We start from the raw sequence: 22,108 nt of genomic DNA, 5'->3' as shown, positions 1-22,108 counted from the left end.
ATCCAAGTCCTCCTCTTGTGGTAAGATATTCAACTTTTATCCAAGAATAACTTCACAGAGAAATAGAATTATACTATTATACCAAAGAAGACAATTTCAAAATTCATTAAAATGACTAATTTAACATTAATATATTAGTCTATTATATCACTTCTAATACAAAAGCTAACTTTTCTTTCAGAGCTGTACTACCATACTGGTGATACATGTAACATAGAGTTTGGATTAAATCTCAGTTCTGATTCATGCTGTCTGTGTGGCCTGGAGCAGAGCACCTAACCTCTCCCAGTCACTGCTCCTTTAATATATGAAATGGAAATATTAATAACATAAACTACCTCCAAGAGTTGCTGTGAGTCTTAAATTCCTTAACACTAAAGCCCTTTTCATTGATCCTGAAACAATACCAAATAAGTATTGTCTGTTGTTAACATGGGCTTCCCTGGTGGCTCAGACGATGAATCTGCCTGTAATGTGGAGACCCGGGTTCAATCCCTGGGTTATGAAGATCTCCTGGAGAAGGGAATGGCAACCCACTACAGCAGTTTCCCCTGGAGAATTCCATGGACAGAGGAGCCTGGTGTGCTATACTCCATGGAGTTTCAAAGAGTTGGACAAGGTTGAATGACTAACACTTTCACTTTCACATCATTAACATGCCATGATATGGCCCAAGGCCTAAAGTAACTTTATGCTCTATTTTAAGAAAGAGAGTAATATACATGGATAAACACAGAAATCTGTAGATTCCATCTTTCTGCTACGTAATAAGTGGAGATTTGGGGGGAAAACATGATCCCTTGGGATTAACGCATCTCTCCTGATCTTAGGACTTGTTCCTTATCAGGCACAGTCTGATATGGACATTCTTGTACAAGTAATTTATTGTGGAAGAACTCTCAGGCAAGACCTGCAAAGAAGAGAGGAAAGCAGGATAGGTTTCATAAATGCTAGAAAGTAGCTATGCATGCATGTCTGCTAAGTCACTTCAGTCATGTTCAACTCTTTTCGACCCCATGGACTGTAACCTGCCAAACTCCTCTGTCCATGGATTCCCCAAGCAAGAATACTGGAGTGGGTTGCCATTTCCTTCTCCAGAGGATCTTCCTAACGCAGGGATTCAACCCATGTCTCTTATGTCTCCTGCATTCTTTACCACAGTCAGCTGAATCTAAACTCATTTAATCGTTAATCATTAATCCCAGGGAGATTTGGGGGTATGAATAACTCTATAGTTATTCACCACTGAGGCCAAGGGGGCAACATTTTCCAATATAATTGTTAACCTCTTTGTTTTTATTCAGGTCTGTTAGGATAGGTTTGCAAAGAAAAAAAAAATGTAGATATCCCTAAGTATATTCAGCTTCAAACAAACTCTTATAGCTAAGTGTTTCTCTAATCTCTAAAGATCCTTGTTAAAAGCACTAAAATTCTAATGGAATATATTAATCTAAAAGCATGCAAAACCTTTTCCAAATGTGATTTATTTAACATTATAAAATCAGTTTTGCAATGATACTACCCAGGTCTTCATATTTTCTTAATCTTGCAAATAATTGTACATGGAAAATTGGTATCCACGTTGCCTAACATTGCCATCTAGTTTGTATAAATGCATAAAAGTTAAGATTCTATTATGAAGTTTAAGGTTTTTTGCCCTCAAGTGCTTAGCATTTAAATTTCTGGAATGAGTGGTTTGCTCCTATTACCTTTCCACAAAAGGCTTCCTATGGAAATGGATTCTGTTATATGTTCGATCAAACATTCATTATTTTTAGCTGTTTCTTGAGGGGCATTAACTTACCATGAAGAGGACACATTAAAATGATGCATAAATCAATGGCATGGTTATTAATGGTATAGTAATGGGATGGCAGGCTCTAGCAGTCTGACAGCCACCTAATATGGAAGTTAACAGCAGGAGAGCCATGAAATCGTATGTCTACTTCTTATTCTGAGAGGAACAAATGAAAAACAGCATGCTATGTTTACAGCTTCAAAGGGTTAAAATAACATCATTTTCACTTTGAGGTGAAACATTTCTTTTTTGAAATCATCTTTAAAGTAGCAGGACATTATGTCATAGACTTTGGTTACTGATGGTGAAATATGTGCTTTTTAGTGCAGTGAGAAGCTTGCTTAATGCCAGGTTGTTTATTTTAAAAATATTTGTTTAGTGCCTTCCTTTTTTTTGAGCACTAGGGAAATAAAGCAAAAGGAAAGACATTTCTCTTCTTTTGTAGCTGATAGTCAAGGGCAGTAAAGAAATGAGTGAATATTTCCAATTACAAGTAGAGGTGATCATTTGCAGAGATACCCAATCTTTTCTTTAGAATCAGGCAAGGATTCCAAGGAAGAAAGCACTGTTCTAAGTTTCCAAAGAGATGGGAGTATTGATGAAAGGTATTGCAAGAGCCCTAAATCTCCACAGTGGTAGAATCTATGCCTGTACAACTTTTATCACATCTCTTAACACAGCACCAGTACACTGCAGATTATCAATAAATGTATGTTGAAGGAAGAAAGAAAGTGAAAGATAGTGAAGTGATAGTCACTCACTCATGTCCAACTCTTTTCAACCCTGTGGACTGTAGCCCACCAGGCTCTTCTGTCCATAGAATTCTCCAGGCAAGAATACTGATGTCCATCGACAGATGAATGGATAGAGAAGTTGTGGTATATATACACAATGGAATATTATTCAGCATAAAAAGGAACACATTTGAGTCAGTTCTAATGAGGTGGATGAATCTAAAACCTATTATACAGAGTGAAGTGAGTCAGAAAGAGAAAGATAAATACTGTATTCTAGCACATATATATGGAATCTAGAAAAATGGTACTGAATAATTTATTTACAGGGCAACAGTGGAGAAACAGACATAGAGAATAGATTTTTGGACATGGGGAGAGGGGAGGAGAGGGTGAGGTGTATGGAAAGAGTAACATGGAAACTTACATTACTGTATGTAAAATAGATAGCCAATGGGAATTTGCTGTATGGCTCAAGAAACTCAGAAAAAAAAAAAAAAAGAGTGGTTATATGTATACCTATGGCTATGGTCAAGGTTATGGTTTTTCCAGTGGTCATGTATGGATGTGAGAATTGGACTGTGAAGAAAGCTGAGCGCCGAAAAATTGATGCTTTTAAACTGTGGTGTTGGAGAAGACTCTTGAGGGTCTCTTGGACTGCAAGGAGATCCAACCAGTCCATCAAAAAGGAGATCAGTCCTGGGTGTTCATTGGAAGGACTGATGCTGAAACTGAAACTCCAATACTTTGGCCACCTCATGCGAAGAGTTGACTCATTGGAAAAGACCATGATGCTAGAAGGAATTGGGGGCAGGAGAAGAAGGGGATGACAGAGGATGAGATGGCTGGATGGCATCACCGACTCGATGGGCATGAGTTTGAGTAAACTCCGGGAGTTAGTGATGGACAGGGAGGCCTGGCGTGCTGTGATTCATGGGGTCGCAAAGAGTTGGACACAACTGAGTGACTGAACTGAACTGAACTGATTCATGTTGAGGTTTGACAGAAAACAGCAAAATGCTGTAAAGCAATTATGTTTCAATGAAAAATAAATTAATAATAAAAAAAAGGAATACTGGAGTGGGTTGCTATTTCCTTCTCCAAGGGTCTTGTCAACCAGGGATTGAAACCAGGTCCCCTGCATTGCAGACAGGGTCTTTACCAGCTGAGCCACGAGGGAAGTTCCAAAGGAAGGAAGAGCATGTGCCACAATAGATGTTCAACATAGTGTCAAGTGAATTTATGTGTGTCTGAAGCTACTGATGCCAATTGACATCACCCACGTCAGCGTAGAGTTGTTTTCTCAATGGCAGAGCTGATTAACGCTTCTTACACAGTTGCTTGCTAAGCAACGGCTTTTAGAGTAATTGCTTTATCCATTCCTCTGTTGATAGACACTTAGTTTGCTTCCATGTCTTGGCTGTTGCAAATAGTTCTGCCAAGAACATTGGGGTGCCTGCATCCTTTCGAATTATGGCTTTCTCTGGGTGTATGCCCAGGAGCGAGATTTCTGGTTCATATGGTAGTTCTATGTTTAGGTTTTTAAAGAACCTCTGTACTGTTTCCCATGGTGTCTGTACCAATTTACATTCCCACAAATGGTGTAGGAATGAAGTAAGTCAAACATAGAAAGACAAATATATGATACCACTTAAATGAGGACTCTAAAAAAAAAGGTGGTACAAATGAACTTATTTCCAAAACAGGAGTCATGGATGTAGAAAACAAAATTTTGCTTACCAGGGGATAAGGTGGGTAGGGATAAATTGGGAGATTGGGATTGACATATACTTACTAATGTATATGTAATAGACAACTAATATGAACCTACTCTATAGTACAGGGAACTTTATTCAATACTCTGTTGTGGCCTAAATGGAAAAGAATCTAAAAAAAATAACGGATACACACACACACACACACACACACACACACACACACATGGAACTGATTCAGTTTTCTGTACATCAGAAGCCAAAACAACATTGTAGGTCAACTGTACTACAATAAAAATTTGGAAAAAAAGAGTGATTGCTAATTCTTCAGTTGAATAAACTAGAAGATCAGTTTTATTTTTAAGATGACTAAATATGGCTTTTGATCCTTCTGTTGTACATTATTCATGCAGTGGAGTAATATTTTTAAAGAATAGGTTAAGATTCAGCTAAAATGTAGAAACTAATTAAATTACTCATTCATCAAATACCTATTGAAATTCTATTATGTGACAGGATATGTAAAAAGTCTCAGAGATAGGAAAATGAAAAAATACAGCCTCTATACTCAAGGTGTTTGCAGTTTTTGATGGAGAAAAATGCTGAATCAGACATTTACAATATGCTATATGCATTGTCATTAAGATATATATAAGATGCTATGAGACTGTAGGTGAGGGGAAATGATTAGAATGTGTGGCTTGAAGTAGAATTGGTTATCAGGGAAGATTTCTTAGAGAAAGTGACATCTTGTCTGAACATTAGAAGTAAGGATTAGGTTATGTAGGTGTTAATGGAGAGGGAGGATTTTTTTTTTTTAAACAAACGTTGGAATACAAGGAATTATGGTGTATATGTGTAATGAAAAGTTGACTAAGCATGCAAGTAAGGATAAGGGGAGGAGATAAAATAAGTAGTGGAAAATGTTCATTGCAGCACTATTCACAATAGCAAAGATAGTGAAACAGCCAGTGTGTCCCATCAGCAGATAAACAGGTAAAGAAATATGGTATATACATAGAATATTATTCAGCCTTAGAAAAGAAGGGAATCACACCATCTGCAAAAACATGATGAACCTGGAGGACATTAGGCTGAGTAGAGTAAACTGGTCACAGAAGAACAAATATTGCATGATTTCACCTTTATGAAGGATCTAAAATAGTCACATTCAAAGAAATGGAGACTATGACAGTGGTTGCAAGAGACTGAGGAGATGGGGAAAATGGGACATTATTATTCAATGGGCATTAAAGTCTTAGCTATGCAAGATGAATAAATTCTAAAGATCCATTGTATAACATAGGGCCTTCATATGGTATTGGGCACATTAAAATTTTTATAAGGATAAAATTCATGTCAGGTATAGGTAGAATTCATGCCAAGTGTTCCTATCACACACACATAAAAAGGATACAAGGAAACTCTGGACAGTGTTGGATATGTATACTTCCTTGATTGTGGTGTTGGCATCATGGATGTTTGCCTATGTCCAAATTCATCAAATTATAGACATTAAATGCATACTTCACTCATTTATACCCCAATAAAATTTCTTCAAAAGGATGGTGAGGACTAGGACTAGAAAATAAATGGAGTCAAATAATAAAGAACCGTGTATGCTACACAAAACATTTAAGACAATTTGATAGAGAATTCGAATGTTTTGAATAGGGGAGTAATGTGATCAGATTTATGTTTTAGAAGTATGGCATTGGCTGTATAGGAAATTGTGCCTGATTTGGAAGGTGACTTAGAAAGTGTTACAATCTTCCATGTGATTAGTGATGACAGCCTGGAAGTTAAGTATGGGCTGAGTAAAGGGATATTTTTGAATCACATCAGATTTTTAGAAATATCAAGAAGACCCATTCTCCACCTCTGCCTGTGCTCCCCACTCCACCTCCAAGAAGACTTCTATTTTTTTTTTTTTCAAATTTTAGCATAGAGTTTTGCTATTAATATTAAATATTAAATGTGAGAGTTGGACCATAAAGAAGACTGAGTGCTAAAGAATTGATGTTTTTGATCTATGGTGCTGGAGAGGACTCTTGAGGGTCTTTGGACAACAAGACAATCAAACCAGTCAATCCTAAAGGAAATCAACCCTGAATATGCATTTGAAGGACTGATACTGAGGCTGAAGCTCCAGTTCTTTGGCCACATGATGCAAAGAGCTGACTCATTGGAAAAAACCCTGATGCTGGGAAAGACTGAGGGCAGGAGAAGAAGGGGGCAACAAAGGAAGAGATGGTTAGGTGGCATTATCAACTCAATGCACGTGAATTTGAGCAAACTCTGGAGATTCTGAAGGACAGGGAAGCCTGGTGTGCTGCAATCAATGGGGTCACAAAGAGTCAGACATGACTTAGTGACTGAACAATAGTAACAATATATTAGAGATATTAATATTAAGGATAGGCTAATGGGCAAGGCACAACAGGGCTTCAGATCTATAAACTCATGAGGCTGACACATCATACACAAATATGGTTACATGAACCAGAATTATTTTTTTAGCTGTCTTTAAAGAAGTAGTCAAAGTACCCTACTTCATTAAAGGTACCCCTCAGAAAACTGTTAAATAAAATCATGTTGTTAATGATTTGCACCATTTGTCTTCCCTGCTGGCTCAGGAGGTAAAATATCCACTTACAATGCAGAAGACTTGGGTTCGATTCCTGGATGAGAAAGATCCCCTGGAGAAGGGAATGGCAACCCACTTCAGTATTTTTGTCTGGAGAATTCCATGGACAGCGGAGCCTGGCAAGCTATAGTCCATGGGGTTGCAGAGTCAGACATGACTGAGCAGCTAACACACACACTAATGATTTGCAGCTAAGAAAGACCAGGAAACACAGTTGATACAAGAATTATATTCACAAATGGATGAAATGTTGGTGTACAAAATACATGTGCAGGTGTGTTTTTCCTATATTCTTCCAGAGAGAATGAAAGTCAAAAAAGCACAGTGTTCTGAATAGTGGAGTGGAACTTTCAAAACAATAGGGAAAATATTGTAACTATGTGAGCCTGTAGATGTGTTAATAAACCTAATATGGTCATCATGTTGCCATATTTACATAAAACAAATCATCCCATTGTACAGCTTCACCTTATATGATGTTATATGCCCATGCTAACTCAATGAAGCTGGAAAGAAGTTTGAAAAATATTCCAGATTTTAATGTTTTTATCTTTAGAGGTTAATTCCAAATAATCCAAAAATAGCTAAATATATCAGTTATGGATATTTTAGTGAGATAGAAACTATTGGAGATTTATAGGAAGGTTCCTGTGAATGAGACCTTACTTTGAAATAGGGTCTCTTTAGACATGACAAAGTGAAGGATCTGAGATGGGATCCTTCTGGTTGAGGGTGACCCTAAATCCAATGACAGGATCTTTATAAGAGACAGAAGAGGAGAGACACAGAGCAGAAGCCACAGAGATGGGAGGGATGTGGCCACAAGTCCAGGGAGGCCTGAAGCCCTGAAAAGCTGGAAGAGACAAGAAGGACCCTCCACAGGAGCCTCTGAAGGAAGCAAAGCCCTGCTTACACCTTGATCTGAGACATCTGCTCTCCAGAACAGGGGTGGGGGGTGGGGGGGAGGATAAATTCCTAAGCCACCAGTTGCTGTTATTTGTTACAGCTGACCCAGGAAGCAAAGACAAGTAATTTTTAAAAGTCTATATGACAAAGGACAACTATTGTAAAAGCAAAAATGGCATGTTCAGAGAAGGAGACATTATCTGCAATAATTTCTATAAAAAATAGAAAAGGAACAAAGTACAACAGAAAAATAAGATAGTCAACAGGCAGTTCATAGAAGACACACAAAAGATCAATAGCATGTAAATATATGCTTAACTTTCTCAGCAACCAAAAAAACAAGTCAACTTTAATGATCATAAGGTAGTATATCTCAGCCTCAATCAAAAATATCTTTTAAAATTTGATAGTATGGTTTCACAAGCATTCAAAGAAAGTTACCTTTCTATAAGTTGCCAATTAATACTTTTTAAATTTATTTTTTAATTGAAGAATAGCTGCTTTACAGAATTTTGCAGTTTTCTGCCAACACTCAACATGAATCAGCCATAGGTCTACATATATCCCCTCCTTTTTGAACCTCCCTCCCATCTCCCTCCCCATCCTAACCCCATAGATTGATTCAGAGCCCCTGTTTGAATTTCATGAGTCATACAGCAAATTCCGTTTGCTATCTATTTTACGTACGGACACATAAGTTTCCATGTTACTCTTTCCATACACCTCACCCTCTCCTCCCCTCTCCCCATGTCCATAAGTCTATTCTCTATGTCTGTTTCTCCACTGTTGTCCAGTAAGTAAATTCTTCAGTACCATTTTTCTAGATTTCGTATATCTGCATTAGAATACTACATTTATCTTTCTCTTTCTGACTTACTTCACTCTGTATAATAAGTTGTGTGTCCATCCAGGTCATCAGAACTGACTCAAATGTGATCCTTTTTATAGCTCAATAATATTTCATTGTTTATATGTACCATAACTTCTTTATCCATTACTCTGTCAATGGACATCTAGGTTGCTTCCATGTTCTAGCTATTGTAAATGGTGCTGCAATGAACAGTGGGACACATGTGTCTTTTTCAATTTTGGTTTCATCAAGGTATATGCCTAGGAGTGGGATTGCTAGGTCATATGGTGGTTTTGTTTTTAGTTTTTTAAGGAATCTCCATACAGTCTTCCACAGTGGCTGTATCAATTTACATTACCACCAACAGTGCAAAAGTGTTTGTTTTTCTCCACATCCTCTCCAGCAATTATTGTTTGTAGACTTTTTGATGATGGCCATTCTGACCAGTGTGATGTGATAGCTCACTGTAGTTTTGATTTGTATTTCTCTAATAATGAGTGATATTGCACGTCTTTTCATGTGCTTGTTAGCCTTCTGTATATCTTCTTTGAAGAACTGTCTGTTTAGGTATTTTTCCCACTTTTTGATTGGGTTGTGTGTTTTTCTAGTATTGAGTTGTATGAGCTGCTTGTATATTTTGGAAATTAATCCTTTGTTGGGAAAGATTGAAAACAGGAGGAGAAGGGGACAACAGATTGAGATGGTTGGATGGCATCACCGATTTGATGGACATAAGTTTGAGCAAGCTCCAGGAGTTGGTGAAGGATAGAGAAGCCTGGTGTGCTGCAGTCCATGAGGTCACAAAGAGTTGGACACGACTGAGCAACTGAACTGAACTGAACTTATAAGACTAGTGATTGGGCGTGAGGGGAGGCATTCTCAGACCCCCTTCTGATGTCTATGTCAGAACCTTTCTCTGTCCTTTTTCACTGTAACAAAAGCTCTGAGTAATCAAACCTGGTCCCTGAAGCTCTGTGATTCTACTCTTTCTTTTTTCTAATTTAAATACATTTATAATGAAAAGTGAGATGGCAGTTTCCTCATTGCTTAATTTTACTAATTCCCTGCCAGAAGGAATTTAACAAGTTGGATAATGGCTTTATCATATGATTCCCCAATTATACAAGAGATTTCTAAAGCAAGTCACATAACTTCCAAAGGTCCTTAAAATTGCCTGATATCTTGTCAGGACTTCCCTAGTGGTCCAGTGGTTAAGATTCCATGCTTCCAGTGCAGGGGGCACAGGTTCAATCCCTGGTTGGGGAACTAAGATCCCACATACTAAGTGGTGCAGCCAAAAAATTAAAAATTAGAAAGAAAAGAGTGAGAGAGGAGATAACTGCTGAGGTAAGGTCCTGAGAAATCAGAAGAGAAATGAATCAAATCTTAGGCAGGAGTTAGATTTTCACAAGAAGAAAGTCCTTTTTCCCAAGGAATCTTGAGTCAAATTTGTCAGTTGTCTATGAATATAGATAATAAGACAAGAAGCTCATTATCAAACAGTTCTTGCTGCAAAGGAACTGGAAATTCTCTCTCTCACATCCATTCTAACCAAATTATAGTATTTCTGTGGGCAGAACCTGTCTTATTCTCTTTTAATACATACTCATACCTGGCACAATAAATGATGCCAAATAGGTAATCCATAAATGTGCTTTCTTATTGCAAATCATGAGATCAATATCTCATATGAATTCAGTATGTGAGTAAATGTGTGCTTAAAACTCTGTAAATTATTTAGGGTTTAACAGCACTTGGATTAACCATACTCATAGCTTTTTTTTAGACACACTGTATATAAGTTCTACAAATAAAGGAAATACCCTTTCATATTCTTTTATGAAGGTTTATTACTTACATAATAGACCTTGGAAGAAAGGGTCAGTAGAAAATTTTCATTGTTGTTTTGAAGTTGATCACAAGAAAGTCAGAGATATGTATGGTGTGAGTGATGACATTTTTTCCTATGAGTATGTGTGTATTATGTCTCCAGCCCTTGCTTAAACAACTCTAGGGTGCAAGATCTTATAGCATGACAATACGATAAAGGTGCTCATGTTCATGGAAAAGGCTTTTTAGAAAACCAAGCTAAGGGACTCCTGACAGAATTTTTTGGTCTCCAAGAACACTAACAAAGAGAGCTGTAATTTTAAAGTTTTCATGGACAAAATTACACTTGAAAATGTATATTGGGAACCTACTATGCAATGGACTGTACACAGATTTACTGGGCTTTTCTGGAGTTTAAAAAATGGCACGTCCTCAGGAGGAGCTAATCAGAAAAATAGTAACTCATGCTTTTCTTCAAGACTTGGAACAGTTCACAAAGTTCGATTAGTAGTCCTAGCAATCATTCCAACATTGACTCGCCATGTTGATGAAGCACATTTGCGTAGTGAACAAGCTACATTGCCTGTTTGGGGAATCCTGAATACAAAGTTGAAGTAGATCAGTCCCTGACCTTAAACAATCTCATCTTGGTTGGGGGAGACATATTTATCCAAACATCAAAGTGGCTCTAATGTAAAACAGAGAAGCATTAGTGTTCTAATTGAGACACATACACATAACTATCTCTAAAACAGTAGGAAGCCAAACAGACATAGATATCCCAAAGGCAGCATTACATTGTGAGGAGACTGCTACAGGGCTGGAAATAGAGACAATGGAGGAAAAACATTTGTAAAAAATAATAGTGGTTCCATCACATATAAACACTCAGATAATATTTTAATTTCCCATTCATGGATCACAGCCTTGTTGTAGTGAAGGGGCTTGCATAACTCAATGAAGCTATGGGGCCACTGAAAACAAATAGGTCATAGTGAAGGATTCTGACAAAACATGGTCCACTGGAAGAAAAAAAAATAGCAACCCACTCCAGTTTTCTTGCTACAAGAGCCCAAGGGACAGTATGAAGAGGCAAAAAGATATGACACCAGAAGATGAGCCAGCAAAGTTAGAGTGTGTCCAATATGCTACTGGGAAAGACTGGAGGGTAATTACTAACAGCTCAAGAAAGAATGAAGCACCTGAGCAAAAGTGGAAAGGACACTCAGTTGTGGATCTGTCTAGTGGTGAAAGTAAAGTCTGATGCTTTAAAGAACAATATTGCATCTGAAGTTGGAAAGTTATGTCCATGAATCAAGGTAAACTGGATGCTGTCAAACAGGAGATGGCAACATTGAACATCAACATCCTAGGAATCAGTGAACTAAAATGGACTAAAATTAATTCATTAATTCATAAATTCATTTTAATGAATTTAATTCAGATGGCCATTATATACACTACTGTGGGAAGAATCCCTTAGAAGAAATGGGGTAGCCTCATAGTCAATAAAAGAGTCTAAAATGCAGTACCTTGGCGCAATCTCAAAAATGATAGGATGACCTTGGTTTGTTTCTAAGGCAAACCATTCAGCATTAGAGTAATCTATGTCCCAAACATTGATGCTGAAGAAGCTGAAGTTAAATTAGTTTTATGAGGACCTACAGCACCTTCTATGCTGCTGCTGCTAAGTCACTTCAGCCATCTCTGACCCTGTGCGACCCCATAGACGGCAGCCCACCAGGCTCCCCGGTCCCTGGGACTCTCCAGGCAAGAACACTGGAGTGGGTTGCCATTTCCTTCTCCAATGTGTGAAAGTGAAAAGTGAAAGTGAAGTCGCTCAGTCATGTCTGACTCGTAGCGACTGGATGAAATGCAGCCTACCAGGCTCCTCCGTCCATGGAATTTTCCAGGCAAGACTACTGGAGTGGGGTGCCATTGCCTTCTCCAACAGCACCTTCTATAACTAAAACCAAAAAAAAAAGATGTCTTTTCATTGTAGGGGACTGGAATGTAAACGTAGGAAGTCAAGAGATACCTGGAGTAACAGGAAAGTTTGGCCTTGGAGTACAAAATGAAGCAGGGGAAAAGCTAACAGAGTTTTGTCAAGAGAACACATGGGTCATAGCAAATGGCCTTTTCCAACAACCTAAGAGATGACTCTACACATGGATATCAGAGTATGGTCAACACTGAAATCAGATTGATTATATTCTTTGCAGCCAAAGATGGAGATGCTCTATATAGTCAGCAAAAAAACAAGACCTGGAGTTGACTATGGCTCAGATCTTGAGCTCCATATTGCAAAATTCAGACTTGAAGAAAGTAGGGAAAATCATTAGGCCATTCAGTTATGACCTAAATCAAATTCCTTATGATAATACAGTGGAGGTGATGAATAGATTCAAGTGGTTAGATCTGGTAGACAGAGTCCTTGAAGTCCTATGGCTGGAGGTTCATAACATTGTACAGGACATAGAGACCAAAACCACTTTCAAGAAAAAAAAATGCAAGAAGGTAAAGGGTTGTCTGAGGAGGCTTTATAAATAGCCAAGGAAAGAAGGTGTGAAAGGCAAGGGAAAATGAAAAGGTACACCCAACTGAATGCAGAGTTCCAGAGAACAGCAAGGATAGATAAAGATTTTTAAATGAACAGTGCAGAGAAATAGAGGAAAACAACAGAATGGGAAAGACTAAAGATCTATTCAAGACTGGAGATATCAAGAAAATATTTCATGAGAGGATGAGCGTGAAACAGGATGGAAACTGTAAGGATCTAACAGAAGCAGAGATATAAAGAAGAGATGGCAAGAACACACAGAAAAACTATTTAAGAAAGGTTGTAATGGTCAAGATAACCACGATAGTGTGCTTACTCACTTAAAGCCAGACGTCTTGGAGTGTGAAGTTAAAGGGGCCTTAGGAAGTATTACTGCAAACAAAGGTAGTGGAGGTGGCAGAATTGCACCTGAGCTACACAAATACTAAAAGATGATGCTGTTAAAATTCTGCACTCAATATATCAGCAAATTTGGAAAACTCAGCAGTGGCCACAGAACTGGAAAAGTTAGTTTTCATTCCAATCTCCAGGAAGGGTAATGTCAAAGAAGGTTCAGACTCCCGTATGATTGTACTCATTTCACATGCTAGCAAGACGGTGCTCAAGCTCATTCAAGCCAGGCTTCAAAACTATGTGAAATGAGAACTGCCAGACATACAAGCTGGGTTTGAAGGGGCAGAGGAAACAAAGACCAAATTGCAAACATCCATTGGATCATAGGGAAAGCAAGGAAATTGCACAAATACATCTACTTCTACTTCATTGACTAAGCTAAAGCCTTTGATTTTGTGGATCACACCAAACTGTGGAAAATTATTAAAGAGATGGGATCACCAGACCACCTTATCTGCCTGCTGAGAAATCCATATGTAGGTCAAGAAATGACAACTAGAATCTGGCATGGAACAACTGACTGGTTTAAATTGGAAAGGAAGTATGACAAAGCTGTATATTGTCACCCTGTTTATTTAACTTATATACAAAGTGCATCATGAGAAATGCTGGGCTGGATGAAGCACAAGCTGGAATCAAGACTGCCAGGAGAAATAGCAAAACCACTAGCTATGAAGATGGTATCACCCTAATGGCAGAAAGCAAAGAAAAATTAAGGAACCTCTTGATGAGGTTGAAAGAGGAGAGTTAAAACTGTTGGCTTAAAGCTCAACATTCAAAAAGTTAAGATCATGACATTTGATCCCATGACTTATGGCATATAGAAGGGTAAAAGGTGGAAGCAATAACAGATTTTATTTTCTTGGGCTCCAAAATCACTGTGGACTATGAATTTCAGCCATGAAATTAAAAGACACTTGCTCCCTGGAAGGAAAGCAATGACAAGCCTAGACAGCATATAGAAAGCAGAATTATTGCTTTGCCAACAAAGGTCCATATAGTTAAGCTATGGTTTTTCCAGTCATCATGTATGGATAGGAGAGTTGAACCATGAAGAAGACTGAGCACTGAGTAACTGATGCTTTCAAGTTGTGGTTTTGGAGAAGACCCTTGTGGTCCCTCGGACTGCAAGTATATCAACAAGTCAATCCTAAAGGAAATCAACCCTGAATATTCACTGGAAGGACTGATGCTGAAGCTCCAATATTATGGCCACTTGATGTGAAGACCCAGCTCACTGGAAAAAACTCTGATGATGGAAAAGATTGAAGGCAAATAGAGAAAATGTCTGCAGAGGATGAGATGGTTATACAGCATCAGAAACTCAATGAACATAACTTTGAGCAAACTCTCTGAGATAGTGGAGGACAGAGGAGCCTGACCTGCTACAGGCCATGGAGTCACAAAGAGGTAGTTGCTACTTAGTGACTGAACAGGAATTTTAGTTATTTAGAGTTTCATGGCTATGAAAAGTACAGATCTAAAATTATAGCTCTTTAGTAAGTTTTGACTAGAGATATGAACAACAAATTCAAACAAGTTCTAAACTAATTATGGGGGCTAAGAATTCTTTTTTGAAAGTAAATGGCATTTCATGCACTGCATACTGTACATACAGTATACATTAATCCTCAGAGAAAACTTACAGATACAAATGTCAAGAAAATAAATGGATAATAAAGTGTTTACAATATGTATTTAATGATAAATGAAATTTCACAGTAGTTGTGGAGAATATTAAAAATAATCCCCATTTATTCCTATAACATGGCATGGGGCTCTTCAATGTGAGGCAAAATGCTAGCATGAGTGGATTATGGATCTCTCCATGCAGGCATATCTTTGGTCCCAAGATTAACATGGTAGGTGGAAATGCAGGGGACTATTGCTGTTATTTGAATGATCACAATAATCTGGATGATCTACAAAATCTTGTGTAATGTTATGAACCTCCATTCATAGGTCTTCAGGCACTTTATTAGATATAAGCCCTTGAATCTATTTGTCACTTTGGCTATATAATCATAAGGGATTTGATTTATGTCATAACTGAATGACCAGTAATTTTCTTTACTTTGTTCAATTCAAGACTGAATTCTGCAATAAGTAGTTCATGATCTGAGCCACAGTCAGCTCCCAGTCTTGTTTTTGCTGACTGTACAGTGTTTCTCCATCTTTGGCTGCAAATAATATAATTAATCTGATTTCAGCATTGATCATCTGGTGTTGTCCATATGTAAAGTTTTCTCTTGTGTTGTTGGAAGAGGGTGTTTGTTATGAACCAGTGAGTTCTCATGGCAAAACTCTGTTAGGCTTTGCCCTGCTCATTTTGTACTCTAAAGCCAAACTTGCCTGTTACTCCAGGTACCTCTTGGCTTCCTACTTTTGCATTTCAGTCCCCTATTATGAAAAAGATGTCACTTCTTGCTGTTAGTTCTAGAAGGTCTTGTAGGTCTTCATAGAACTGTTCATCTTCAGCTTCTTTATAGTTTCACTAAGTTACACAAAGCTGTGATCCATGTGATAATTTTGTTTAGTTTTCTGCGGTTATCATTTTCATTCTCTTTCCTCTGATAGATGAGGATAAGAGGCCTGTGCAAGCTTCCTGATGGGAAGGGCTGGCTGTGGGGAAAACTGAGTCTTGCTCTGATGGTCAAGGCCATGCTCAGTAAACCCTTAACCCAATTTTCTTCTGATGGTGGGGCTATGTTCCCTCCCTGTAGTTTAACCTGAGGTAAAACTATGGTGGGGTAATCGTGGCCTCCTCCAAAAGGACTCATGTGAGCACATCTCTCCTCCCATGACTGCTGCTGTTAGTGCCCTTAACCCTGTGGCAGGCCGCTGTCAACCTCCACCTCCACCAGAGACTCCCAAACACTCACAGACCAGTCTGGCTCAGTCTTTTGTGGGGTCACTGCGCCTTTATCCTGGGTCCTCATGACCCAGGTTTTATTTGTACCCTCCAAGAGTCTGTTTCCCCAGCTCTGTGGGCATTCCGTAATCAAATCCCACCAAGCTTCAAAGTCAGATACTCTGGGGATTCTCAGTCCTTTTGCTGGATCCCCAGGTTGGGAAGTTTGTTGTAGGGCCTAGAACTTTCACAACACCGTGAGAACTTCTCTGGTATAGTTGTTCTCCAGATTCTGGATTCCTCACCCTGAGCTCTAGAGGGTCTAATGGCAACCTCCTCCAAGAGGACTTATGCCACACACCACACCTCCTAGGCTTATTGCTGCCAGAGCCCCCATCCCCCCAGCAGGTCCCTGTTGATGCATGCCTCTGTAGGAGAACATCGAACACTCAAAGGCAGGTCTGGCTCAGTCTCTTGTAGGGGTCACCGCTCCTTTCCCTGGGTTCTGTTGCACACAATGTTTTGTTTGTGCCCTTCAAGACTCTCTGGTGGATATGAAGTTTGATTTTAAACCTCATTGTGCTCCTCCTACTGTCCTGTTGTGGTTTCTCATTTGCCCTTGAATGTGTGTGTGTGTGTGTGTGTGTGTGTGTGTGTGTGTGTGTGTTTAATGAGTTCCAACATTCTCCTGTCAATGGTTTTTCAGCAACTAGTTGGGATTTCAGTGATTTCATAGGAGAAGATGAGCACACATTCTTCTACCCTGCCATCTCACTTATAGGTGGTGATCAAAACCATCCCCAAGAAAAAGAAATGCAAAAAAGCAAAATGGTTGTCCAAGGAGGGAGGACTTACAATTAACTGAGAAAAGAAGAGAAGTGAAAGGTAAAGGAGAAAAATGCATACCCATCCGAATGCAGAGTTCCAAAGAACAGCAAGAAGAGATAAGAAGGCCTTCTTATGTGAACAAAGCAAAGAAACAGAGGAGAAAAAAAAAAAAAAAAAAAAACAGAATGGGAAAGACTAGAGATTACTTCAAGAAAATTAGAGATACCAAGGAAACATTTTATGTGAAGATGGGCACAAAAAAGGACAGAAACAGCAAGGACCTAACAGAAGCAGAAGATATTAAGAGGAGATAGCAAGAATACACAGAGAAACTGTACAAAAAATTTCTTAATGACCAGGATAGGTCATTTAGCTCCCAAAGAGAAACTTAAGAGTTTTCAAGAAAGTGAAAGAGAGGGAAAAAGCTGGGTTAAAGCTCAACATTAAAAAAAAAAAAAAAAAAAAAAACTAAGGTAGCATCTTGTCCCATCACTTCATGGTGAATAGATGGGGAAATGGAAAAAGTGACAGACTTTATTTTCTTGGACTCCAAAATCACTGCGGACTGTGACTGTAGCCATGAATTAAAAGACGTTTGCTCCTTGAAAGAAAAGCTATGACAATCCTAGTCAGTGTATTAATAAAGCAGAGACATCACTTTGCCAACAAAGGTCAATCTAGTCAAAGCTATGGTTTTTCCAGTAGTCATGTACAGATGTGAGAGTTGGACCATGAAAGCTGAGGACCAAAGAATTGATGCTTTTGAACTGTGGAAGGACTGAGGCTGAAGCTGGAGCTCCAATACTTCGGCCACCTGGTCTAAGAACAGGAGAACAGAGAGAGAGAAAGAGAGAGATCTTCTGAAAGACAGGGCATTTACTCCCAATGAAAGTCAGTCATTCTTCATATAAGAGAAAAAAGGCGTGAGAAAAATCCACCTGAGGCTCTTTAGGAATTCATCTATCAAAGATATGGAAAAATTGCAAAAGAATTGAGAGAAACCCCTTTGAGGCATTGAAGATCTTCATCAATTGCAGAGTATTTCTACTTCAAAAAAGGGGGCCAGAGAAGCAGGGGTGAGAGAGATTCCCAAGGTACAGAAAGTTGACTCTGGTACCAGAGCAATAAAAATTCCCCAATTACTTAATAAGATGGCAGCCAGCTGTAATGCAGAAAAGAAGACTTTTTTTATAGTTAAGAAAGCTGGTGGCTCAACTTTAAATCATAATGAGAACTCTGGAAACTTACCAGTGCTCAGATTTTAAGTCATGCAGAAAAGAAATCTCTGGAGAATGAGTAATGAAGTCTAAAGGGAACTGAGTAAAACTAAGCAACCATTCTAGAAGCATGACATGACAAGGAATGTGTCCTTTTTCTTTGAGTGACTATTACTTACTTCAGTGTCTATTTTTTAATACATAAAAGATCTGGCATAAAGTAAATAATTACAGTACATATGGACACCCAAAGAAGATATGACCCATGGACAATAAGAGAAATAATCAATTCAAGTAGAATCAAAGCTGATGCAGAAGTTGGCATTATCAGACAGAAAACTTAAAATATCTGTGATTCTTTTTTGAATTTGTGAGGTTATTTTTAGATATATATTCAAGAGTCAAGTTGCTGGGTCATATAGTAGTTCTATATTTAGTTCTTTTTCAGAAACTGCCATGTTGCTTTCCACAGTGGAAATACCAACTTACTTTCCCAAGAACAGTTCCCCTTTCTCCATATCCTCATCAACATTTGTTATTTGTGTTCTTTCTGATGACAACCATTTTGATAGGAATGAGGTGATATCTCATTGTGGTTTTGATTTGCATTTGCCTGGTGATTGGCAATGTTGAACTTCTTTTCATTTGCCTGTTAGCCATCCGCATGCCCTCTTTGGAAAAGTGTCCATTCTGTCCTTCTGCTCAATTTTCAATCAGTTTGTGTGTGTGTGTGTGTGTGTGTGTTTATTGTGAGTTGTTTGAGCTGTTTATATATGTTTGGTATTGATCTCTTATCGGTCATATCATTTCCAAATATTCTCTCTTAGTAGATTTTTTTTTTGTTTTTTTTTGTTGATGGTTTTCTTGCTGTGAAAAAACTTTTAAATTTAATTAAGCCCTGCCTGCTTATTTATTTTTGTTTTTATTTCCTTTACTTTAGGAGACATATTAAAAAATATTGCTACAATTATGCAAATAAACAACAGGCACATGAAAAGATACACAACATGGCTAATATGTACACACAAATATATACACAATGGGATACTACCCAGTCACAGAAAAGCATAAAATTTTGCCACTTGCAACAATGTGAATTGACATGGAGGACATTAAGCTAAGTGAAATATTTCAGAGAGAGAATGAAAATACTGCGTAATATTAGTTATATGTGTAATCTAAAGAATATAAAAACTAGAAACCATAACAAAAAAGAAGTGGACTCACAGATATAGAGGCAAAAATAATGGTTGCAAGTGGCAGCAGGGAAGAGGGGCATATAGGAATGAGAGAGAATTAGAGATAGAAATTATTCTGTGTAAGATAGATCAAGGATGTATAGTACAGTTGGGGAATACAGACAATATTTTATAATAATTTTAAATGGAATGTAATCTTTAAAATATTACAGATACATCTAAAAGATAGATGAGGAAAAAGTGGAAACCATGATAGATTTTATTTTCATGCACTCCAAAATTACTGTGGATGGTGATTGAAGCCACAAAATTAAAAGACACTTGCTCTTTGGAAGAAAGGTTATGACAAACCTAGACAGTGCATTAACAAGCAGAGGCATCATTTTGCCAGCAAAGGTTAGTACAGGCAAAGCTATGTTTTTTTCAATAGTCATGTATGGTTGTAAGAGTTGGACCATAAAACTGAGCACTGAAGAATTTATGCTTCTGAATTGTGGTGCTGAAGAAGACTCTTGAGAGTCCCTTGGACAGCAAAGAGATGAAACCAGTCAATCCTAAAGGAAATCAACCTTGAATATTCACTGGAAGGTCTGATGCTGAAGCTGAAGCTCCAATACTTTGACCACTTGATGCAAAGAGCCAGCTCATTGAAAAAGACACTGATGCTTGGAAAGATTGAAGGCAAGAAGAGAAGGGGATGACAGAGGATGAGATGGCTGGATGGCATCATTGACTCAATGGACATGAGTTTAAGTAAACTCCAGGAGATAGTGAAGGACAGGGAAGCCTGGAGTTCTGCAGTTCATGGTGTTGCAAAGAGTTGGACATGACTTAGTGACAGAACAAAAACAACAACCTTTAAAGATTGCAAAAAAAATTTTTAATTAAAAAATAAAATAAAATACCCATGATGTTTATTAAAAAATGCTAAAGGATTGTGGAATAGGTGGACAAAATATATAAAGCAATTGGTATCTTCAGTAGAGACATGGAAATTATTAAAAAGAGAATCAAATAGAAATATTAGAATTGAAAATTAAATGAAAGAAATAAAGAATCATTTATATGGGCAGGGTAGAAACAACAAAGAAAAGAATGAGTGAAAATAAAACAGGTCAAAATATAAACAGAAATGCAAATAGAAAAAAAAATGAATGAAATAATAGAACAAAGTGGCCAAGGTTTGTGGAATAATATCAAAAATTCTTACATGCATGTAATTGGAGGCTCTGAAAGTGAAAACAGACAATTATTTCAAAATGTAATGGCCAAAACTTTTCATTTGAGATACCAAAACAAAAAATTCAACACAAGTAACCCCCAAAATTATGAATAGAAAGAAAATCACAGGTAGGCACATCACAAATTGCTGTTTCTTTTTTACGTTCAATTAGTCAAAAAGTTAGAGAAATTAAAATATACTGCATACACAGGGACAATAAATTACAGATGACTTTTCAGCATAAATAATTGAAACTAAAAATCAATGGAATTACATCTTCAAGAAGCTAAAAATAAAAATACTATCAAGCTAAAATTCCATTTCTAGAAAAAAATTTAAAAGTGATTAAAATTACAGATAATTGAGACACACTTTTAAATAAATGATTCTGGGACAACTGGATAGCTATTTGCAAAAATAGACCCACATCAATTAAAATTAGATCCACATCTAACACCATTCAGTTCTGTTCTGTTCAGTCGCTCAGTTGTGTCCGACTCTTTCCGACCCCATGGACTGCAGCACGCCAGGCCTCCCTTTGCATCACAAACTCCCGAAGTTTACTCAAACTCATGCCCATTGAGTCAGTGATGCCATCCAGCCATCTCATCCTCTGTCGTCCCCTTCTCCTCCTGCCCCCAATCCCTCCCAGCATCATGGTCTTTGCCAATGAGTCAACTCTTCACAGGAGGTGGTCAAAGTATTGGAGTTTCAGCTTCAGCATCAGTCCTTCCAATGAACACCCAGGACTCATCTCCTTTAGGATGGACTGGTGGGATCTCCTTGCAGTCCAAGGGACTCTCAAGAGTCTTCTCCAACACCATAGTTCAAAAGCATCAATTTTTCGGTGCTCAGCTTTCTTCGCAGTCCAACTCTCACATCCATACATGACTACTGGAAAAACCATAGCCTTGACCAGATGGACCTTTGTTGGCAAAGTAATGTCTCTGGTTTTTAATATGCTACCTAGGTTGGCCATAACTTTCCTTCCAAGGAGTAAGCGTCTTTTAATTTTGTGGCTTCAATCACCATCTGCAGTGATTTTGGAGCCCACAAAAATAAAGTCTGACACTGTTACCACTGTCTCCCCACCTATTTCCCATGAGGTGATGGGACCAGATGCCATAATCTTAGTTTTCTGAATGTTGAGCTTTAAGCCAACTTTTTCACTCTCCTCTTTCACTTTCAGCAAGAGGCTTTTTAGTTCCTCTTCACTCTCTGCCATAAGGATGGTGTCATTTGCATATCTGAGGTTATTGATATTTCTCCCAGCAATCTTGATTCCAGCTTGTGCTTCTTCCAGCCCAGCGTTTCTCATGATGTACTCTGCATATAAGTTAAATAAGCAGAGTGACAAT

This window comes from Muntiacus reevesi, chromosome 9, assembly GCF_963930625.1.
Source record: "Muntiacus reevesi chromosome 9, mMunRee1.1, whole genome shotgun sequence".
Classification (NCBI taxonomy): Eukaryota; Metazoa; Chordata; class Mammalia; order Artiodactyla; family Cervidae; genus Muntiacus; species Muntiacus reevesi.
Note: the sequence above shows the minus strand (reverse complement) of the source record.